This window comes from Mus caroli, unplaced genomic scaffold (genome assembly GCF_978045245.1).
Source record: "Mus caroli unplaced genomic scaffold, Mus_caroli_1 scaffold_6, whole genome shotgun sequence".
NCBI classification, from domain to species: domain Eukaryota; kingdom Metazoa; phylum Chordata; class Mammalia; order Rodentia; family Muridae; genus Mus; species Mus caroli.
In genome coordinates this window covers 6,379,807-6,398,408 of record NW_028227261.1, presented here as the reverse complement: position 1 = coordinate 6,398,408, position 18,602 = coordinate 6,379,807, and the positions used below count along the sequence as shown (strand labels likewise).

The 18,602-nt window shown below is 51.9% G+C and overlaps 1 protein-coding gene across 2 annotated transcripts in view; it reads right to left on the bottom strand.

Moving 5' to 3' along the window:
- Nucleotides 1-14,894, bottom strand: part of Spsb1 (splA/ryanodine receptor domain and SOCS box containing 1) — a 57,492-nt gene extending 42,598 nt beyond the window's left edge. The window contains exon 1 of one of the 2 annotated variants that reach the window (XM_029476586.2): nt 14,737-14,894. The gene's annotated coding sequence lies outside the window, so the exon portion shown is untranslated. Of the gene's footprint in view, nt 1-13,638; nt 13,735-14,736 lie in introns of those variants that run through there. The other variant, XM_085838568.1, reaches the window with a different exon arrangement.
- Nucleotides 14,895-18,602: the final 3,708 nt, after the last annotated feature.

Genomic DNA, 18,602 nt, shown 5'->3' with positions numbered 1-18,602 from the left:
CTAGACACAGTGGCTTCAGAACTAAATGGATGGAGCCTGAGAGCCAATCAGTGAATAACTACGAAGTATGACCTGGCTAGATCAAAGATGCTGTGTTTTCCACCATCAGTGAAGAGATGTGCTAGCTCATTCATTCACTTATCCATTCAACTCAGTGTCTACCAAGCATCCACCGTGTGCAGCCACCATGTCCCAGCTACTGTATAAGACGGGCACCCCGCCACCCTTACAGAGATCAAGCCATGTCTGTGCCTGGAATATGCTCTAGCATTCTCTTTGGGGCCTGTGGGTTCTTTAGACACCCTCAGGCCTGAAACTGACGGATGGGATCAGCCCTAGATGAGGCTCCATAACTCCCCCAGGGTTCTACTGGGCCATTGCCTAAAATGTTTGCAAGATGAAAAGAGGTGGGTACTCGCTTCCTCTGTGTTACAAGGACTGAGACATACCAAACTAACGGATCACGCCTGGGGACATAAGGGCTCTTGTGGCCACCCCACATCTGCACACACGTGAGGCAAGACAGAGGCGAAAGGGAACTGAGAGGGCACAAAGTCTTCTGTAGGTTTAAGCTTCTGGCTTGGCCAGCTGAACCAGTGGATGTGTTTAACATACAGTGATGGCTCCTTACAACCCATATTGCAGAAGCAACATGAACACCCAGTCTCTGGGATGGGATGGGACTGTGCCTTGTCCCCAGGAGGCCAGAGCTGCATGAACCTGGTGGGCTTGAAAGTAGAGCTCTTTGCCTACTTCTCCTTTTTTGGACACTGGGTCTTCCTGCATAGCCTAGGCTGGCCCCAAACATATAGATATCCTCCTGCCTTAGCAGTGTTTATTAAAGGTGTGCAGCTAAGAGGGTCCCTACCTCCTCAGATCAGCACAACCTTTGAAGAAAGCAGGATCCTGGAGGGGAGGGTCTATCTGGAAGGGAGCTAGGTATGTTGCCCAGCTAAGAAGTCTGGTGAGTAGTGGCCTGGGAGACTCACACGGGCCACACACACTGCACTGCCCTTCAGACTTCCGCCTCTGAGGTTCCCGACTCCTCCATAGGACCTGTTCTAGGGCACAATCATAGGCTGGGAACCTGACAGGGTGGCTCCTGCAGTTATATTGTGTTCTAATCACCAGCTCACAGCTCACATGACTGTCCCCACCATGGAAGGGCTATGAACCCTGCCTCGTCCAGCTGTGCATCCAGAGTCTGGCAGAGCTGTTGAACCCACAAAAGGCACAGTTGTCTAAATGATGGCACCAGCCACACATCTGTCTGCATCTCTGCTCAGTTCCGCCATGGCTCAGCACAAGGAACTCACACCCATTTCTACAGCTGAGCCTCGGTGGCACAGGAACTGGTCCGGGATCCAGGTTAGAAGCCAGAACCAAATCACCGAGTTCTTAAGACACAGAAGCCTGGGAGGGGATGCGGGGAGGGGGTTCTGGAGCCAAGAACATGGCAAAGAAGCACTACACAGATGCTTTCCTCGGTCTTGCCTGCCTGCTACCCAGACAGCCTGCAGAAGCCTGGGACTTAGGCTGCCAAAGGAGAAAGTGAAGCGAGCACAGCCAGAGACAACACACAGCAAAAGGCATGGGTATGGGGAGAGTCTCTCACCACCAGCCACCTCCCTAGCTGAAGATATGGCACTGTGCTGTAAGCCTCTAGTGCCCAGCCCACCTCCAACCCTTGCAGCAGCCCAGACCCAAGGCCACACCCTCCCTCGGTGGCCACAGGAAACATGGGTGCTGTCCAAACTGAGCTTCCCAGAACAATCACCATGCTTCCCTAACCTGCCCGGAAAGGGGGGAGTCAGCACAGGTGCTTCCCGTCTCCACCTGGCTTGTCACAACCCACAGCTGTCCTCTGCGCTTCCTATGGCTGGCCCACAGACACCCTTAATACGCATGTGTGTGATCAACGGAAGGTCAGAAAAGAATAAAAGGCTCAGACCCAAGAAACCAATCCAGCTGGGATGGGGGGGGGGGGGAGACAGAGACAGACCTACAGACACAAGACACACACACACAACACACACACATACACACACACACACACTTCCAAATATTGAAACTGAAAATCCAGACGTCCTACTGCTTTTATTGGTGACATTTCTCGGATGCTTATTATGACTCTAAGTCCCTGCTAAGTGCCTGATGACTCTGCGCACACACTACCCTTACCCAGTGAATGTGTCTCTTCTTGTCTTCCTCTCCTCCTTGATCTCAGACCTCACAGCTCTAAGACTCAGGGTCAGAGACACCACCCCCTGGTGTAGCTTTCCCATAGTCTCCTAAATAACTCCTGACTGCCATTAAAAGTCTCCCCAATCCCTGCGGACCCCTTCGCCACCGTAATGGATACTGTTGTATTTGGGAGGAATTATCCGGTTGCCCATCCTGCTCATGATAAGCTGCCTTGTTCCCAATAGATAGGGCATCCTGGATACTGGGATGACAACCCCAGGCAACTCACCTGCATTGCATCATTGCATCCAGGGGGGGCATCCTGACACTTCCACTTCCAAGGGGCGAACGGGAGGCTCCGAGAAGTGACCAGGACGCTCAGGTCACAGAGGCAGGAAGTTCCAACGCTAGACTGCAGTCATCTCTCTGACTCCCAGCCAAGCTCCAAACAGCTTCAACCTCCTACACACACAGACTAAACCCGGCTTCCCCTGCGGCCTCATCCAGACAAGAGCCTGCCACCCTAAAGAAGAGTCCACTGCATTTGGAGCGGTCACTGCACAGCATGCTTACGGCCCTGTTCTGAGGCAAGGGACACACATGGGCTGCAGGGCACCAAAAACTGCCCAACCAATCACAATCTCTGCTGTGACCTGTGCTTAATCCCCATTAAGCAACTGAACGAGGTTCTGCATTAAGTTCAGGACACAGCACAGCCTCCTGGGATCCTGTCTAATATCAGGACCAAAGCAGGCTTACTTTGATATGGCTTGGACCCAACCAGGTATAGGGATGACCTGAAGGAGGCTATGTGGAAATATACAATGCAGACAGACAGACAGACAGACAGACACACACACACACACACACACACACCCCTCCCGGAACTAACTGCTATGTACATTCCCCAGCAGAACCTGAGCAGCCTAGGCACTCCCCTGTCTCCAGCCCAACAGCAGTAGGCAGGCAGTCTTGGCCAGCTGGGAGCATCTTCTTGTCAGGCCATGTCCCTTTGGAGTGCCATGAGCCCCGAGGGTTTGGCCTGCTGTCTCACCTGGCACCTTCCTCTTCACCCAGCTCCTCTCCTGCCGGGTTGGGGGCAGATCTGAGCTGGAAGGAGCACCGGGCTGATGTGGTTCCCTGGGCGGGGCAGGGTCTCTTGTGCCCCGGCAGCCCCTGCACCTCCCTGACCTCCTATACCTGGATCCGCTTGTAAATGACTAAGGGATTTCTCCCTGGAGCAGGCTGCCAAGAGGCCCTGCTGGCTGCAGAATGCACCAGGATGCCCAGAGCCACACATGCACACCCTTAATTACTGAGTCCTCTTCTCGGGAAAGAAAACCCCTCCATGTTTTGTTTCATTTTCCCCTTTAGTGAAACAAATCCACCCACGAGGTTCCTGGAAGCCCCAGCATAAAACTGAGCCCTTTGTGAGGAGAATTAGTCAGCAGCCTTTGGATGGCTCATGGGTAGGACAGCCTGTGGACCCTACAGGGGCTCCTACAGGGGCTCCAAGAGGAGAGGAGCTAGGGGGACCTTGACCTCCACACCCAGTGTTCTTCAGTAGATAGAATTAGAATACAGCCCAGGCCCTAAGGGCAAGGTCACTGGCACGCGCACACACACACACACACACACACACACACACACACGAGGCAATCAGTCTTGTATTAAAATCCCACCCACCAAAGTAGGCAGGGCTCCAGCAGGTCACAATGTGCTGCTTATCTGCAACATAAATATAACAAGTACCTACCAGGTGTGTGTGGGTGTGTGTGTTACATTTCCAAACCTGTGAGGAAAAAAACTGTCCAGAGACATGCCCGTGCAGGGTACCCAAAAGACAATCATGCAAACGCCATCTCTTAAAGTGTAGGGGGTTGTCCCCTCTTGTCCCTCAGAGTCACCATGTGTCTCTTGTTGTAGTGGAATCTGCTGAGTTGGTCCTCCGTTTTTTACCACAATGTAACCTGGGCAAGTGGGCTGGGGGCTGGACCAGGTGTGGAAGCAGTCCCCCCACCCAAACTTCCTGGACCCAAACTGAGTGGGCTCCTCAGCTGTGTCCTGTGTCCTGTGTCAAAGATTCATTTTCAACCCGTGTAGTGTTGGGACTTCTCAAACAAAACTCACTGAGTTAGTTATCAGTGTGTGTGTGTGTGTGTGTGTGTGTGTGTGTGTGTGTTTTCTTGGCTTCTCTTGGGGGAAAACCAAAACCAAACAAAACATTACCATGCCAGTGGGCTCCATAGTCGCAGGAGCTACTCCTGAGCTGGGACACAAGTTCTTTACCACAGGCTTTCGGATGCCCTTCTGCCTCCCTTCCCAGCCTCTGGGGGCATGGGAGCTTATGACCTAGTTAAAAACCCTAATTTTATTCAGGAGCTCAGCCTCAGCCACTTGTCACTAGAAATGCCCACAGGAAACATCCCTCGGGAAGGTAATTAAAGTCTGACGCCCAAGGCTGGTTTTTCTCAGAGAGAAGCTCGGCAACACAAGGGAAGGCCGGCCTCGAGGCCTCTCTCAGTTTGTCTAAATGCGAATTCTTAGACAAAAAGCAGAAGCAAGTGTCAGGGCCCTGCTCTCTCTCTCTCTCCTCCACCTCCCTCGACCTCAATTCGAACACAAGTATGCATCCCCTCTGGGTTAGGAGACAGGTCTGAGAATCAAAACACTGGGGAATGGCAGCTCCCTGCGGGAAAGGCCTAGGAGCTAAGGGAGCCCCCAGATTTCCCAGCCAGGCAGCTGTTCCGGGTATTTGTGAGAAAGTAGAGGAATCGCAGGGTGCGGCTGAGAACCCGGCAGAACCACTAAACATGTCTAGGGTTGTCTGGGAAAAGTGCAAGACTCAGGGTCTTTTCCTGCCTCTCCGAGGATGCTGCTGTCATGCACAGCGTGGGCTGAGGGCTTGGGATTCGGAGTGAGTTGGATGGGCGCTGCTAACTCCCAGGCAGCAGCACTGAAGGTGCTTACCTCCTCTAGACCAAGTCACAGCACAAACTACCCCTCTCAAAAAATAAAAAAGTAGAGACCCCTATACTACCCCTCCCCTAAATCCCAATGTATGTAGAACCCCTACTGCACAAACTGTGGATGGTGTCCAAAGGCACAGACTCAGAGACATTCCGTGTAAACCCCCAAAGCACAAGAGCCCTGCTGACCTTCCCTAGAATTCCAACGCTCTTCCTGAGCCTGAGTGGTTTCCAGGAGTAAGACTACTGAGGAGACCAGGGACTGAGCAGGGAAGCTGGGTGGTCGGGGCGGGGCCTGGAGGTATCCCTGTCTGCAAGTTTCCACAGTAAACATCTGACAGTCGTGCAAACCTCCGCTGTGGCAAGACCCATCGCAGGGAAGAAAGAGACCCAGTCACGAGGGTGCAGCTCAGACTCAGACCTCCGGGTTAGCCCTGTCTGGGCATCTCCCTCAGTGCAGGCACTGGGACAGTCCAGACAGAGCAGGCATTCAGGGGACAGCGGCTGAATGATGAGGGAGGTTCTTTTTTTTAAAAAAGAGGGGAGCAGAAAGCCTTTTATCTTGAGTTTTCCAGACAGCCCTGAAAGCTGGGTGGTAGGAAGGCTGGAATTGAGGGGCTTTGGAGAGCAAATGGGGTCAGGGGGAGACCATACGGACTGACTCAGAATCAACACAACAGTGCACAAGGGGCAGAGGAATCGGGCCTCGCATCCATCACTCTGAAGAAAGTCTCTTCAAAGGAACCCTGACACATACATATAATTTATAGGTAATTATCATAAATTGGACACTGCTGTGCATCTTTAAGAAGCCCTCCCTCCCCAATTCTGTGCTTCACAGACACATACAGCCATCGTTCTCATGAGTCCTAAAACTCACCAAACTGGGAGGAGCTTGGGATCCGGAGAACGTGCAAAGGTTCCCCGCATCCCTCATCTTCCGAGGAATCAAACGCCAGGGCTCCATTTCCGTGGGCTTTGTCTACAGGTCTCATCCAGAAACCGTCTGAAGGCTGTCTCAGGCCAAACGCCTCGTCCCTCACAAAGCCCGCTATTCTCTGACTCCTGTGCTTAATTTGGGGACTGCCAGCTCCCTGGGATCCCCATCTGATGGCTCACTTCCTCTGTGCCCTCCCCCACAGCAGGCGCAGGACTGTCTTACCTTCATGGACCCCACAAGAGGGAAGATTTAAGGCAACAGAGCAACACCACACAGTTAGATACCTGGGCCTCGGTCAGTGGATGGCAACATTGCCAGGGGGCATCAACAACCTGACGGAGGGGACATAGGCAGTTGGACAGACAAGGGGGTTGAATTTGGGTCAGGATCCCCAGTTATGGTGTTTTAAATACAAGGTAAGAGAGGAAACTGAAGGGGGGCATCCCATCTGATCAATATTGCAGGAACAGCACTGGAGGTGAAATTGTGGGGGAGGGGTACAAGGATACTACGAACCCACAAACAACCACGAAGCCTGACATAGGATGCCACCGCCTGCTATATAGCAACATAGAAGCCATCCCACAGGCTTCCCTATGAAAGCCAGTCTTCCTAGCACTGACTGGGAAAAGTCCCAGCCTTGTGAGAACCCTCTTGGTGGCTGGCTACATGTGTCTAGAATTCACATGTTCTCGGGGTCCACGGGAACCTGGAAGTTATCTACAGCTCAGGAAACAGCTTTGAAGTTCATTATGCTCAGCCATAAACAAGGCAGCAGCATCGACCTCACGGGACCATTTGAGGGTGTCAAGCACCGAGCCTGGCACAGAAGGCATTTGACAAGGATCCCAACAACTAGCCGAACCATGCTTCGAGAAGATGGTGTTTCAGACATCTTCCACTGACTGCCGGCCCAAGTGTGGAAAGAATGCAAGGAGCAGTCAGGAAGGAACGGAGAGAAAGTCGTCGTGCTGGCTCTCCAAACGTCAGTCTCTCCGCTTCCCAACAGAGGCCCAGAAGCAGCAGAGCGGAGTGGCAAGGTGGCAGGTGGCAGTGGAGGTGAAGCAAACAGGGACTGGTAGCATCGAGACCCAAGGAGCGACCAGGAGCTCCTTATCAGGGGGCAAGGGCAAGGGCACCCTAGAGTATATGGCTGATGGGGACAGGTCATTGCTGAGCTCTGCTGAGCAGTTCTAGTAACAAGGGCTGCCAGGATCAGGCTGGGGCAGCGGTTAGGAGGGCGAGGGACCAGAGACGACTGTGTTGACCACAGTTCAGAGACCTGGGAATAAAGACTGAGCCATGACTGGTGTCATTCCTCTTGTTCCAGGACAGGGGTACCGTGTGTGTGGGGGGGGCACTTAATAGCCAAGAACCCAGAGCAATAGGACACCTCTCCAGCCCCTAGACCTTTCCCCGACCAGCAGCATGAGCAACGTCACTCCACCTTGCAATCCAGTTGAAGCAGGCATCAGAGGAAACCCACGGCTACCCACAGAGCTGATAGCTCTACAATCACCGTAAAGGCACACCACAGAGCCGCCTTCCCCAGGCAGCTGGAGATATAGCCCTGCTGGTAGAGTATTGGTCTAGCATGCACCAAGACCTGGTTTCTATTTCTATCTTCCAAAACTGAGCATGGTGGCTCATGACCATAATGCTAGCTAGCATCAGGGAAGCTGAGGCAGGGTCGCAAGTTCAAGTCCAATCTAAGCTAGAACAGCAAGACTGTCTCAAGGTTCATAAGCCCGACATGCCGATGCAAACAGTGCATGCATGCTTATTATATACATATACACCTATCAGTATCTCTGCTTCTCACACACAATATCATTAGCACCACGGCTACTCTAGGACATCGTTGGCCAACAGGAAGGATGACTGGAAACAGAACCTGCCCAATATCTTCAAAACAAGCATCCTATCCATTTGAATCTAGCTACACATTCTTTGTCTACTTGGACACAGAGTTGAGCCTTCAGGGCCATATAAGCTTTTTTTGGATCATGGATTGTTCCTATGTACACATCCATATGACTTTGCGGGGAGGAGGCGTCTGATAGCACCCAGTTTATATGGGTGGCTCAGATCAAAGGATAAATGGCGGCCTATGGTCAGAGGTTCGTTTTTCACTAAGGCCCCGCAGCATGCCAAGGACTGTCTCTCAAAAGGAGAGTAGTTATTTGGGGATAGCAGCTGGGCCTAGCTCCAAAATCCCAAACACTTGTGCTGTGATTCACTTTGGGGGCTGCCAAAGGCTCCAAATAGCATCCTTATCTGCCACAGCACCTCGAGGATCCCTGAGCCTCTGGATCATGCAGCCCAAACGTAAAAGCAGTCCGCATGGGGGCCTGGGTCTGTTGTAGAACCTTCTCCTGCTCCAGGTCCCACTCAAAACCAGCTGCGTTTGGAGTCCCTGGATAGATGGGGCCGAGCTACACACCCACGTCTGGAATGTACTATCTTCAAAGTCCAGATAGGTCTGCTGGCATTACTCGTCTTTCTTGGCTGCAAGTAGGGCAAGGCACGACAACTTATCCTTTGCTGGAGAAGGGGACCCCAGCATGCCTCACACCACACAACTCACAAAAGCTTCATTGATGCGAAGGGTCCTAGATTTCGACTGGTCTTATTTCCACCTTCTGCCATGAAGATCTTACCAGTAAGTGCAGAGCGGTTTTCACCTCTCACTCACTCAGTCCAAGCAGCATAACACATTAACCTCATGGGCACTTGTGACATAGCGTAGAAGGTCACGGGAGGCAAGACCCTGGGGATGAAATCGTGCCATAGCATAGGAGAGTGAACTACCCCTAAGGTAGGGCCATGCATGTGCCTCACCGGCCTTGCCGGGTGAAAACGAACTGCTTCTGGAAGGTCTTGTGGACAGATCTAGAGAAAAAGGCATCGCCCAGATCCATGGCTCTATACCAGATGTGTGCATTTGCTCAACAAGGAAGCCACGTCTGGTACAGCAGCTGGAGTCACCGCTTGGCCCATTTAATGATAAGCATTATCATTCTCTAAGACCCAGGGTCGCTTTGCACAGGCTATCTGTGCTTATTGAGTTGAATGAGGATGCAGGTGGGGAGACGGCCACCCTTGGCATCTCTCAAACCCTTGATGGGGTGCTCATCTCTGGAAACCCTCTGAGTTATACCTCACTGCTTCCAATTTATCATCTCTCCCTGGCTGAACACATTTCAGACAGGTTTCCATTTGACCCTGGTCTTGCCCCACGGGGCCGAGAGTCAATGTGATGATCATGCCAACTGCTGTACTTTCTGCTCCAGTAAATAACCCCAGGAGATGTTCAGGGATCCACTGCACCCGCTAAGTTGGGTCTAAGCTAAAACTTCACTGACCGTGTGACCTGTCAGCCCCTCTGGGAAGAGAAGACCACAATGGCATTCCAGTCTCCTGGAATCGAGTCAGCTCACAGACAACATCCACTAGTCCCTGGGTTCTCTGATTACTTCCTGTCCCCTAGTGTACAGCCAACCATCCTGGCCAAAGACCTTAAGGCCCTTTGGGGAGGCCTGGCTGAAAAATTAAGAGTGTACACTTTCTTCGTGAGTGACTTGGGTGTATACCTAGGTCGGCCCAGCCTCCCTGTCATGGAGCTCAGGCGGGACGAGTTGCGGATCCACGCTTCTGGTTTTATGATCCAAGTTACGCTTTCCAGTTCGCTCACCCTGGAGGCCTTTTGCTTGTACAGTCAAGAAGGCAGCAGGCTTCTCGTCTACTTCACCCCTAGGAACATAGTGATTAACTCGCCAGCCCCATAGGTCTGCACGAGCCAGACAGCTATGATTGCTGCTTTGCTCGACCGCCCATTATGGTAATTACTAATTACACCCACCGTGCCCTTGGAGGTTGAGAGCCACCTCTCAGCCTCTTCCTCCCCCATCCGTACTGACTTGAGAGTTCTCAGTGACGGGTTCCACAGAAGGTCAGAGAAGACCAACGAGCACTTCAGAGTGGGTCTCCTAAATCTATTTCCCAGAGTACTGGAGGGAGGAAGCCCATCCTCTAGGCCGTCCCAGGATGGGCAGTGAGGCTTGAAGTGGGAGAGATCTGCTCCTCTAGAACCCCGATCTTTCCAGCTGCATTGAACCCTTCCTCCACTGAACCCAGAGAGACTTGGCATCTCCAGTTCTGACACAGTGTGCCAGCTCTCCATGTTTCAGCCGGCCAAGCCAACCTGTTAGCGTCCTTCCTAACTCCTGGTCTGCAACATTAAACGAAGAACCTCGGCCTCAATAAAGTCAGCAGACCCAACTCTATGTCCCCTGCCACCAGGACCCCAGACCCACAAAAATCTACCCCCATAGGCTTGTAGATTCCTCCTAGGAAATTAGGAGGCACAGCCATTTCTTTGGAAGGCAGCTCACTGTGCACAGGTAAGATGACCCAAAGGGAGGTGACCCCAAGGGAGAGCGCCTTTGCTCCTTAAGGGTGGGATGACAGGTAGGGGATGCAGATGCTCACAGCTCGGAGGTGCTATGATGTTTAGTCTTCCTGGTCAACTTGACCGGATTTAGGATCACCTCAGAGACACTCCCAGTGTGTCTGTGAGGCTGTTTTGAGAGGAGGGAAGACCAGCCTTGGATATGAGTGTCACCGCCCAAGATGGGCTGACCAAAAAAACAGGATAAAGCCGGCTGAGCATAAGCACTTCTCTCACTGTTTTCTGACCGTGGACACCATGACACCAGGTACCTCTGGCTTCTGTGCTCACACCTTCCCCAAGATGATGAAACTGCCTTTCCTTTAAGTTGTTCTTTGTTATATTTAAAATATATATATATAAAACAAAATCAGATATTTCATCATAGCAATAAGAAAAGTAACTGACACAGCTGTAAATTTAACAATCAAGGTAGCCCCCAAAACAGCTGGAAGCTTCATAGCCACATCGCTAACGTGGCAAGCAGGGTTCAATGTGAGGGGCAGAGTAGAGACCTTGTCACAGGCAGGGTCCTCCCACCCTGAGACGCCAAAGTCCCACTCAGCTGTCCTCCCGTGAGTGTGGAGGTCACATCCTAACCACCACCGTCCTCCCCCTTCAGCCCGGGGCACGCAGAAGGTGGGGGAAAGCAGGGGCTCCCAGCCCCTTCCAGCCACGGTCAGCTCTGCAAGCTGGAGAGCTAAGCTTGGATTGAGGTCTGATCCAGCATTTGTTGACAAATCATCTCTCCTTCCTAACACCCAGGCCTGCCGTGACCCCTGCGCGAGCATTGCACAAGGTCTGCGACTCCACGGCCGGCCGCAGAGCGGGGCTGTGCCTTGGCGGCTTCTCTTGCCCAACTCTTCAGGGAGGCCAAGACGGCCTGAACCCATGTGGTTTGCCTCAGGATCCTCAGACTCATTGTTTTTAAAATTAGGAACAGAACTTTTACAACGCTAAATAAGCCAGGCGCTACCCAGCGGCTCTGAAGAGCAGAGCGGCACCAAACTGGAGCCCCCGATGGGCTGCTGGCGGCACCGTCACGGTCACCGACAGAATATAGATAGCATCATCTTCTCCTTCAAAGTGCAGAAAGTGAAGACACACAAGATGGCACACAAACCTTCCCCTCATATAGAGTCACGGGGTCTATTTTTAACCCAATTCTCCCCTTTAATACACCTTACAAGGTACCACAGGAAAGACAACAAATATTTCTGCTTCTGAATATTCCAACATGCGTGTATGCAGGTACATATACATGTATGTACACATGATGATCCTCAGAATTGGTGAAGAAAGGTGAAGGCGTGTTCATTACATTATCATTTCCAGTCCTGGAGAAATGGCTCAGCAATTAAGAGCATTGACTCCCCTTCCAGAGGTCCTGAGTTCGATTCCCAGCAACCCCACGGTGTTACACATTATCTTTCCCACAAGTATATGATTGAGTTTTTTTTTTTGCAGCAACAACAGAAAAACCCATTTATAAAGTTAACAGGGGCTATCAAGATGGTTCAGCAGACAAAGTGCCACAAACTGGCACACACACAAATGCACACACATGCTATGGCATATGTGCACCCCCTACACACACACACACTGTACACACACAATAATAACACAAACTTGCTGAAGGGACAGGGAAGGCACAAGAGAGTGACACTGCCATGGTGATGGTGAGTGGATTGAAGTTTTGACTCCACTCTTCAATGGCAAACAGACCTTGGTTAATTAACCTGCTGGGGCAGAGGGGGGTGGAAGCAGGTGAGCGCCCAATCCAAGCACCTCAGAAGTGTAGACAATGCAACGTGTCAAGCACTTGGCTTGGAGGCTGCCACCAGTGCCAGCCATTGCCCAGCAGGAGTGCGATGAGGGCTCTCAGCAGAGCCCAATGGTGAGGATGCCATCTGCAGAAGGGTGGGCACGGCACTGAGAGCCCCGGGTGACAGGCAGCCTTTTGCTCTTGCTCTCACTAATCTGGCTTGCAGGGAATGCAGGGACTGTGTGCTGGCGCCCAGACCCACGGAGGCATACCTGCCATGCACTGTGCATCCTAACAAAAAGAATCAATTCATGAATATTAGCCACACCTTATTTCTGAAAGAGACTGGTGTGAAGTCCCTAGATTAAACTTACAACACTATGAGAAGCGCCTGGGGAGCAAGGAGAAAATTCAACATCTCTGGTGATTCCAAGGGGACCCATTTTATGCAGCAGCCACGAGGAATCCATTGAAGGGTGTGTCCACCCTTGCTGGCACAGCCTTGCACTCAAGAAGCCTAATTTACCCCCTAAGTGACTTCACCCAGGGCCCCAGGCAAGAACCGGCCTTCCTAAGACTGACAGTTATGGCTTCTCCCCAGGTTTTGGTCTGGCTGATTTGAGTGGGATACAGGCTAAGGAAGAAAAAGACCTGTAAAGTTTCCGGATTCAGAAACGCCATATCTCCCATCTAGATAACATCTGAGATCTATTGGAAGAAGTGTTCCCTGCAGTAAGAGGAGAAGAACTGTTTCAGATGATCTAATCCAGCCCGTCAGTTTGCAGATAACTGGCCTATGACCTCAGGGCTAGGGACAGTAACCAACAGCCAGGATTTTGTCTTGGTACACTTTGGCACTTGGTGATTGTGCACTTTGGCTAAAATCACCCAACCTCTCTGGGCCTCCACTGGGAAAGGGTTGGTCTGGGCAGATAGTCTCTAAATGATGTAGTGATTCTCTGACTGCATGGTTCCCTCTGTCTGTACCACTAATGTTAGTGTAATGTTTTCTGCCTCCAGAGATGCGAGCTGGGAAGGCGTAGGGCAGAAAGGAAAAGGCAATCCCACTCTCCTAGAGTCTAACAATTAGGAAGAAAGCCAACTCCCTCCAGGCCATCCTACCTCAGCATGTGTGTGTGTACCCACACACACAAACACACACACACACACACACACACACACACACACACACACACACGATCCTGAACCTTCAAGGACACCAAGCCTTCGTCATGGGGGCTGGCACTCTTACCATAAACACCTGTTAAAACTCAGCTCATGAGCAGTTTCTGATGTTACTAACTAAAGTGTTTAATTAACTATTACTCACTCAGGAAGCAGCCTCTGCCAGCTCACCACCACACTGTACAGCTTGAGTTCAGAGAAAAAGAGAGAGGAGCCTGAGCCCTGCTCAGTTGGCAGGAGCTTTCCTGGAAAGGTGCCAGCCAGCACTCCAGCAATACCCCACTTACCAAAACCAACCAAGCAAGGGGAGTCATACTCCACAACCTTCCAGAGCCAATGGCCAGCCCCACTACTGTTCACAGACAGGCAAGAACGTTTAGGAAACACACATATTCACAACGATACACAACAACAGACACGAACAGAAACACACAAGGTCACACTCTCATTCGCAAAAGCACACACAACTTCCTGGCTGGCAAGCATCTTCACAGGCACCATTTGTGAACATTCAGTCTTTGCCATGGCACATCCTTAAACTTGGAAATTAGCAAGTCCTCGCACACTCGTCAGGCGCGGGACAACCCATCCTCTGCTCTACCAGCCGATTCAGGCTGCTCTTGTTTCTCTGTTTCCATCGATTTCCTGACATAACCTCGGTTGCCCCGAGAAGCATCGGCGGCTCCGGGGTGGCTGGCGCCGCGCGCAGTGTCACCAGGCCGTCTCCCAGAGAGAGGCGCTACGGGGGCGGATCGGGAAGGGGGACTAGGACCGCTACAAATCAGAGCCCGGACTGGCGGGAAAAGCGAAACTAACTTAACTCAGCAGGGTCGCGATGCATGAAGCAGAAGGGGTCCCCTCGACTTTGGCGATGGGAGTCCCCCTCAACAATCAGAACCCTAAGGCGCCCCGGGACTACGGAGAGCCCCAGGCCTCTTTCTCGGTTTGCAGCCTAGGCTCATCCTAGGGAGCGACAGTCCCCGCTCCACTGAGGTCCCCGCCCAATGCCGCCCCCGCAGGTGGGACCCCAGAGCCTCCAAGAGCCGTCCCTCTGCAGCAGAAGCGGCAGCGCACTGGGCGGCGCCCGGACCCTCTCCGGGGACCCAAGATCGATCATGGCTCCACGCCGGGTGCCCACCCTATGCCCACGCTCTGCCCCGCGCCCACCCGCTCAGTTCTCTCAGCGTGGTGGTCCCCGAACGCGCGCCCACCCAACGGGTCTTCGGTGTCCCGCGCTGCCTACCGCGCACAGAGAGGCCGCAGCTTTTGGAGCTCCGGAGGCTCGCGGTGCCCAGGGCCGCGCCCGCTGCAGAGAGCGAAGTCGCTTCCTCCCCGCGGCCCCGGCGCCAGCGCCTGGAGCTGGTTCCTGCAGCAAGCGCGCGGGCCGCTCGAGCGCGACTCGTGCGCTGAGAAGAAAAAGCCACCGACCTCTCTAAAGTGGGAGGGCGGAGAAAAAAGAAGGACGCGCCGTGGGCGGGGCTTGTACGCTCCACCCCGCCTCCATTTGCCCTGCCACGCCCCATGTCACGCTCCTTCACCACGCCCCGCCTCAGGTCACGCCCTTTATCGCAGCCCTCCCTTCTGCCTGGCGCTCCTCACGGCCCTCCCCTCCCCGCTTTCCCGCTTAGCCCCGCCCTACACCACGCCCCTTTCCCTGCCACGCCCCTCTACTTTCCGACGGAGCGTTGGGTTTCCTAGGGTTGAGCGCCGCGGGTCGCCCGAGAGCACAGAGCGCGCAGGTCTCAGAGGCAGGGCCGGCTTGTGCCTTTGCGAACTCTGTAGCAGCCCGATACCACCTTCTTGCAGAAGTGCTGTAGGCCCAGACATACATCGCTCTGCCCTGGCCTCTGCAGCAAGAGCTTTGATTCCTCTGGAGAAGTTTTTAGGAAAGGCTGGACCTAAGGCCGGGATCATAATAACAGAAAACCTGCGCGGGGGCTGCGGTAGTGTCCAGCACTGTATTGAGGAGCTGAAGTTCATTCTTTAGGGGAAAAAAATGTTTGGCAGGGTGAGGTTATAGCAGTAATCACAGGAGCAAGATCTTGCTTAACTCGTTTGAAACTCCGGGTTAAGGTTCTGTAATGCTGCCGTGCAAAGGAACTGTCTATGAGTCCATGTGTAATCCGGCTGCTCTATACTTACTGTTTCCGCGCTCATGGAGACAGACAGGCAACTCAAAACTTCAAGAACCCGAGGTCCTGGTCGCATAGGCGTCCACAGTACCTAGACAATGAGCTTAGGATGGCACAAGCGACCAGGGACTTCACATTAAAAGTACACCGTTAGAAGCTCTAGTCTGAAAGGGATTTTCCTTTCCCGTCATTACAGAAGAGAGTAGTCACAGGTGACTGAGGGAATTTTCACTCCCATCTTGGCGATATCCCCCTAAGACCTTCCCACTCCTCACCCATAGGTGGGGAGGGATGCTAGAGAAGTTGCTATAAACACTGTGGCCGCTGGAGTTATTTAATCACTCACTGTAAAGACCCGAAGGGCCAGAGGCTACTGTGTAGATTCCAACCATCTCACTGTTGCCAATTTTGTTTGAAAACACAGAAGCTTCTAGACTGCTATGGACAAGGTGGGTCTGAGTGGGGAAAGCGGCCTCTCCGGGGCGCTATTGGCTCTTCGAGCAGGCAGCCTTTCCGGTGACTCAGGGGGGTGACTCCCTCTTGTTAGTCTCTTCAAAGTCTGGGAATTTGAAGCATTCCCTGTGAGCACGGCAGCCACTGACCCATATAGCTTGGAAGGAGAGCATGTTCCATATGTTGAGCGAGAAGTACGTGTCCCTAATCAGGTGTGGTCACCTCACAGGGCAGGTACTGCAGCACTACACCTGGGACTACGTACTCTCTTCTAAGACTTGTCTTTTGCCTGGGGGGAAAGCGTCCAGAACAGATGGAAGCTGTTTCAAATGGTTAGAATGGCAGCTGTCGGGGGCTGGAGAGATGGCTCAGCGGTTAAGAGCACTGACTGCTCTTCCAAAGGTCCTGAGTTCAAGTCCTAGCAACCACATGGTGGCTCACAACCATCCGTAATGAGATCTGATGTCCTTTTCTGGGGTTTCTGAAGACAGCTACAGTGTACTTATATATAATAAATAAGTTAATTAATTAAAAAAAAAGAATGGCAGCTGTCCATTTGGGTCCTCTTAGCTTTGACCCCAAGAAAGACAGCTCTCAAAAGGCTTGAATATTTCTCTATCAGCACTGAGCCTGAACTCCTGAGTTCTGACCCTGTTGGGTAAATGGATCTTGATGGTCTGAATATCTAAGCTTACCTGACAGTCATCGTTCTTATCCCTGGGACACCGGGAAGGTGGGCTAGTAAATCTCCGTTAGTCATACAGCAGCGACTTTGATGAACCAGAGCACTGTGAAAGAGTTCTCAAAGCCGGAATGTGAGGGGAAGGGGCGTGATCCTATTTGTTGAAAAGTCATTAGCTCGCAATAGTATAACAGCAGCTGATAAATACGATCGAAAGGTCAGCTGATGATTGCTTAAGCCTGAGTCAAATCAGGCCCCAGGGGAGGAGGAGGCTCCGGACTCCCAGTTCTGCTCACGATGTCCCCAGACCCCACGCCCACATCTTGTACATCATGGGTTCTCTTGATATGATTTGCTCACTCACTTCTCTAACCTTCAGAAAATGATAAGATTAGATGATTAGGGAACAAGCCCTCCCTCACAGAATTGCTCTCTCTCTGATGTTAGTTTGAGGTCTAGCTAGAGGTGTCTTGGACAGTTGGGGCCCACAGGGAAGAATCCTGCCATTCTTTAAAGGGTACAGGGCCCTTGTCTTCTCTGAGGCCCCTTGCAATAAGACCAGCCTAGTGTAAACCCCAGAACCTTTGTTCACCCACTGAGTGTCCTTGACCAAGATACTTAACCTGCAGAGACTCAATTTGTTTGAAGTTAATTTTGTGTGCATGTCAGTATATGCAATGTACATGTGGATACAGCAGCGTGCCTACGGAGGTCATGACAACCTCAGGCACTGGTCCTTGGTGCTCACTGCTGCATACACCAGGCTAGCTGGTCTGGGCATGTTGTCGAATGAGGGGTTACAACATGAGTTCAAATCAGGTTGGGTCAGCTATCCTCAAGAAGCCTACTAAGTTAATCCCAGCACTAGGGAGGCAGAGGCAGGCAGATTTCTGAGTTCAAGGCCAGCCTGGTCTACAGAGTGAATTCCAGGACAGCCAGGGCTATACAGAGAAACCCTGTCTCGAAAAAACTAAAAAAAAAAAAAAAAAAGAAGCCTACTAAGGGAGCCAAATTAAAAGTGGAAAGAAGCAGAAAAAGAAGATATATCTGGTGTGGTCACACTGGAAAGAGAGATCTCATAAATGCCACAAGTTCATCTGTGGGGTTGTGACGTGAGATAGGGGCCAAGAATACATGTATCTAGGCAGTTACGGTCAAAATATGGTCCGGCAGCCGCATCCCATAGGGAGGTCTGAGTTCTTAGAACTATGTAAAATCTTTCTGAGCAACAAATTCCCCCTCCAGCCAAAGTCCTTTCTCCTGCCGGCATGAGATTCCTGGGGAAATTCCCATTTCTTTGGGGTCCATTGTTTCAATAGTCTGACAGTCAAATTGAAAAATAAAAGTGTCTCTTTGGAATATTTTCATTTCTGCGAGGCCGGTTATCGGAGCTTCTCGGGACTCTCCAGTCCACGCCTCTCCCCCATGATCTGAGAAGTAGGAGTATGTAAATGAGAATATGCACAGTGTTTGGAATTTTAACTCGAACGGTTGCGGGGTGCACTTTACCCAGCCGATTTGGTTTTGTTACCCAAAGAACTGCTCTACGTGTTTCCCAGGGTTTGCAGAGGCATGTTCTCATGCACGTGTGCACTTATTTAACAAACATGAAACAAAAAGGGGGGTTGAGGAGCTTAAAGATTCCCAAGGATTTGTGAGACCAATCCATGACACAAAAGTGTTGCAAGTGCTACCAAGACGGAGAGAACAAACACGGGCATATTAGTACATGTAGGCCATCTCTCTCACAAGGTAAAACAAGCTAGGCTCCATTTGTCCTTTGTGCCTGTGCTGATGGAGGATCACGCTGTTGAATAGTGACACCTGCTGGCAATATGTGGG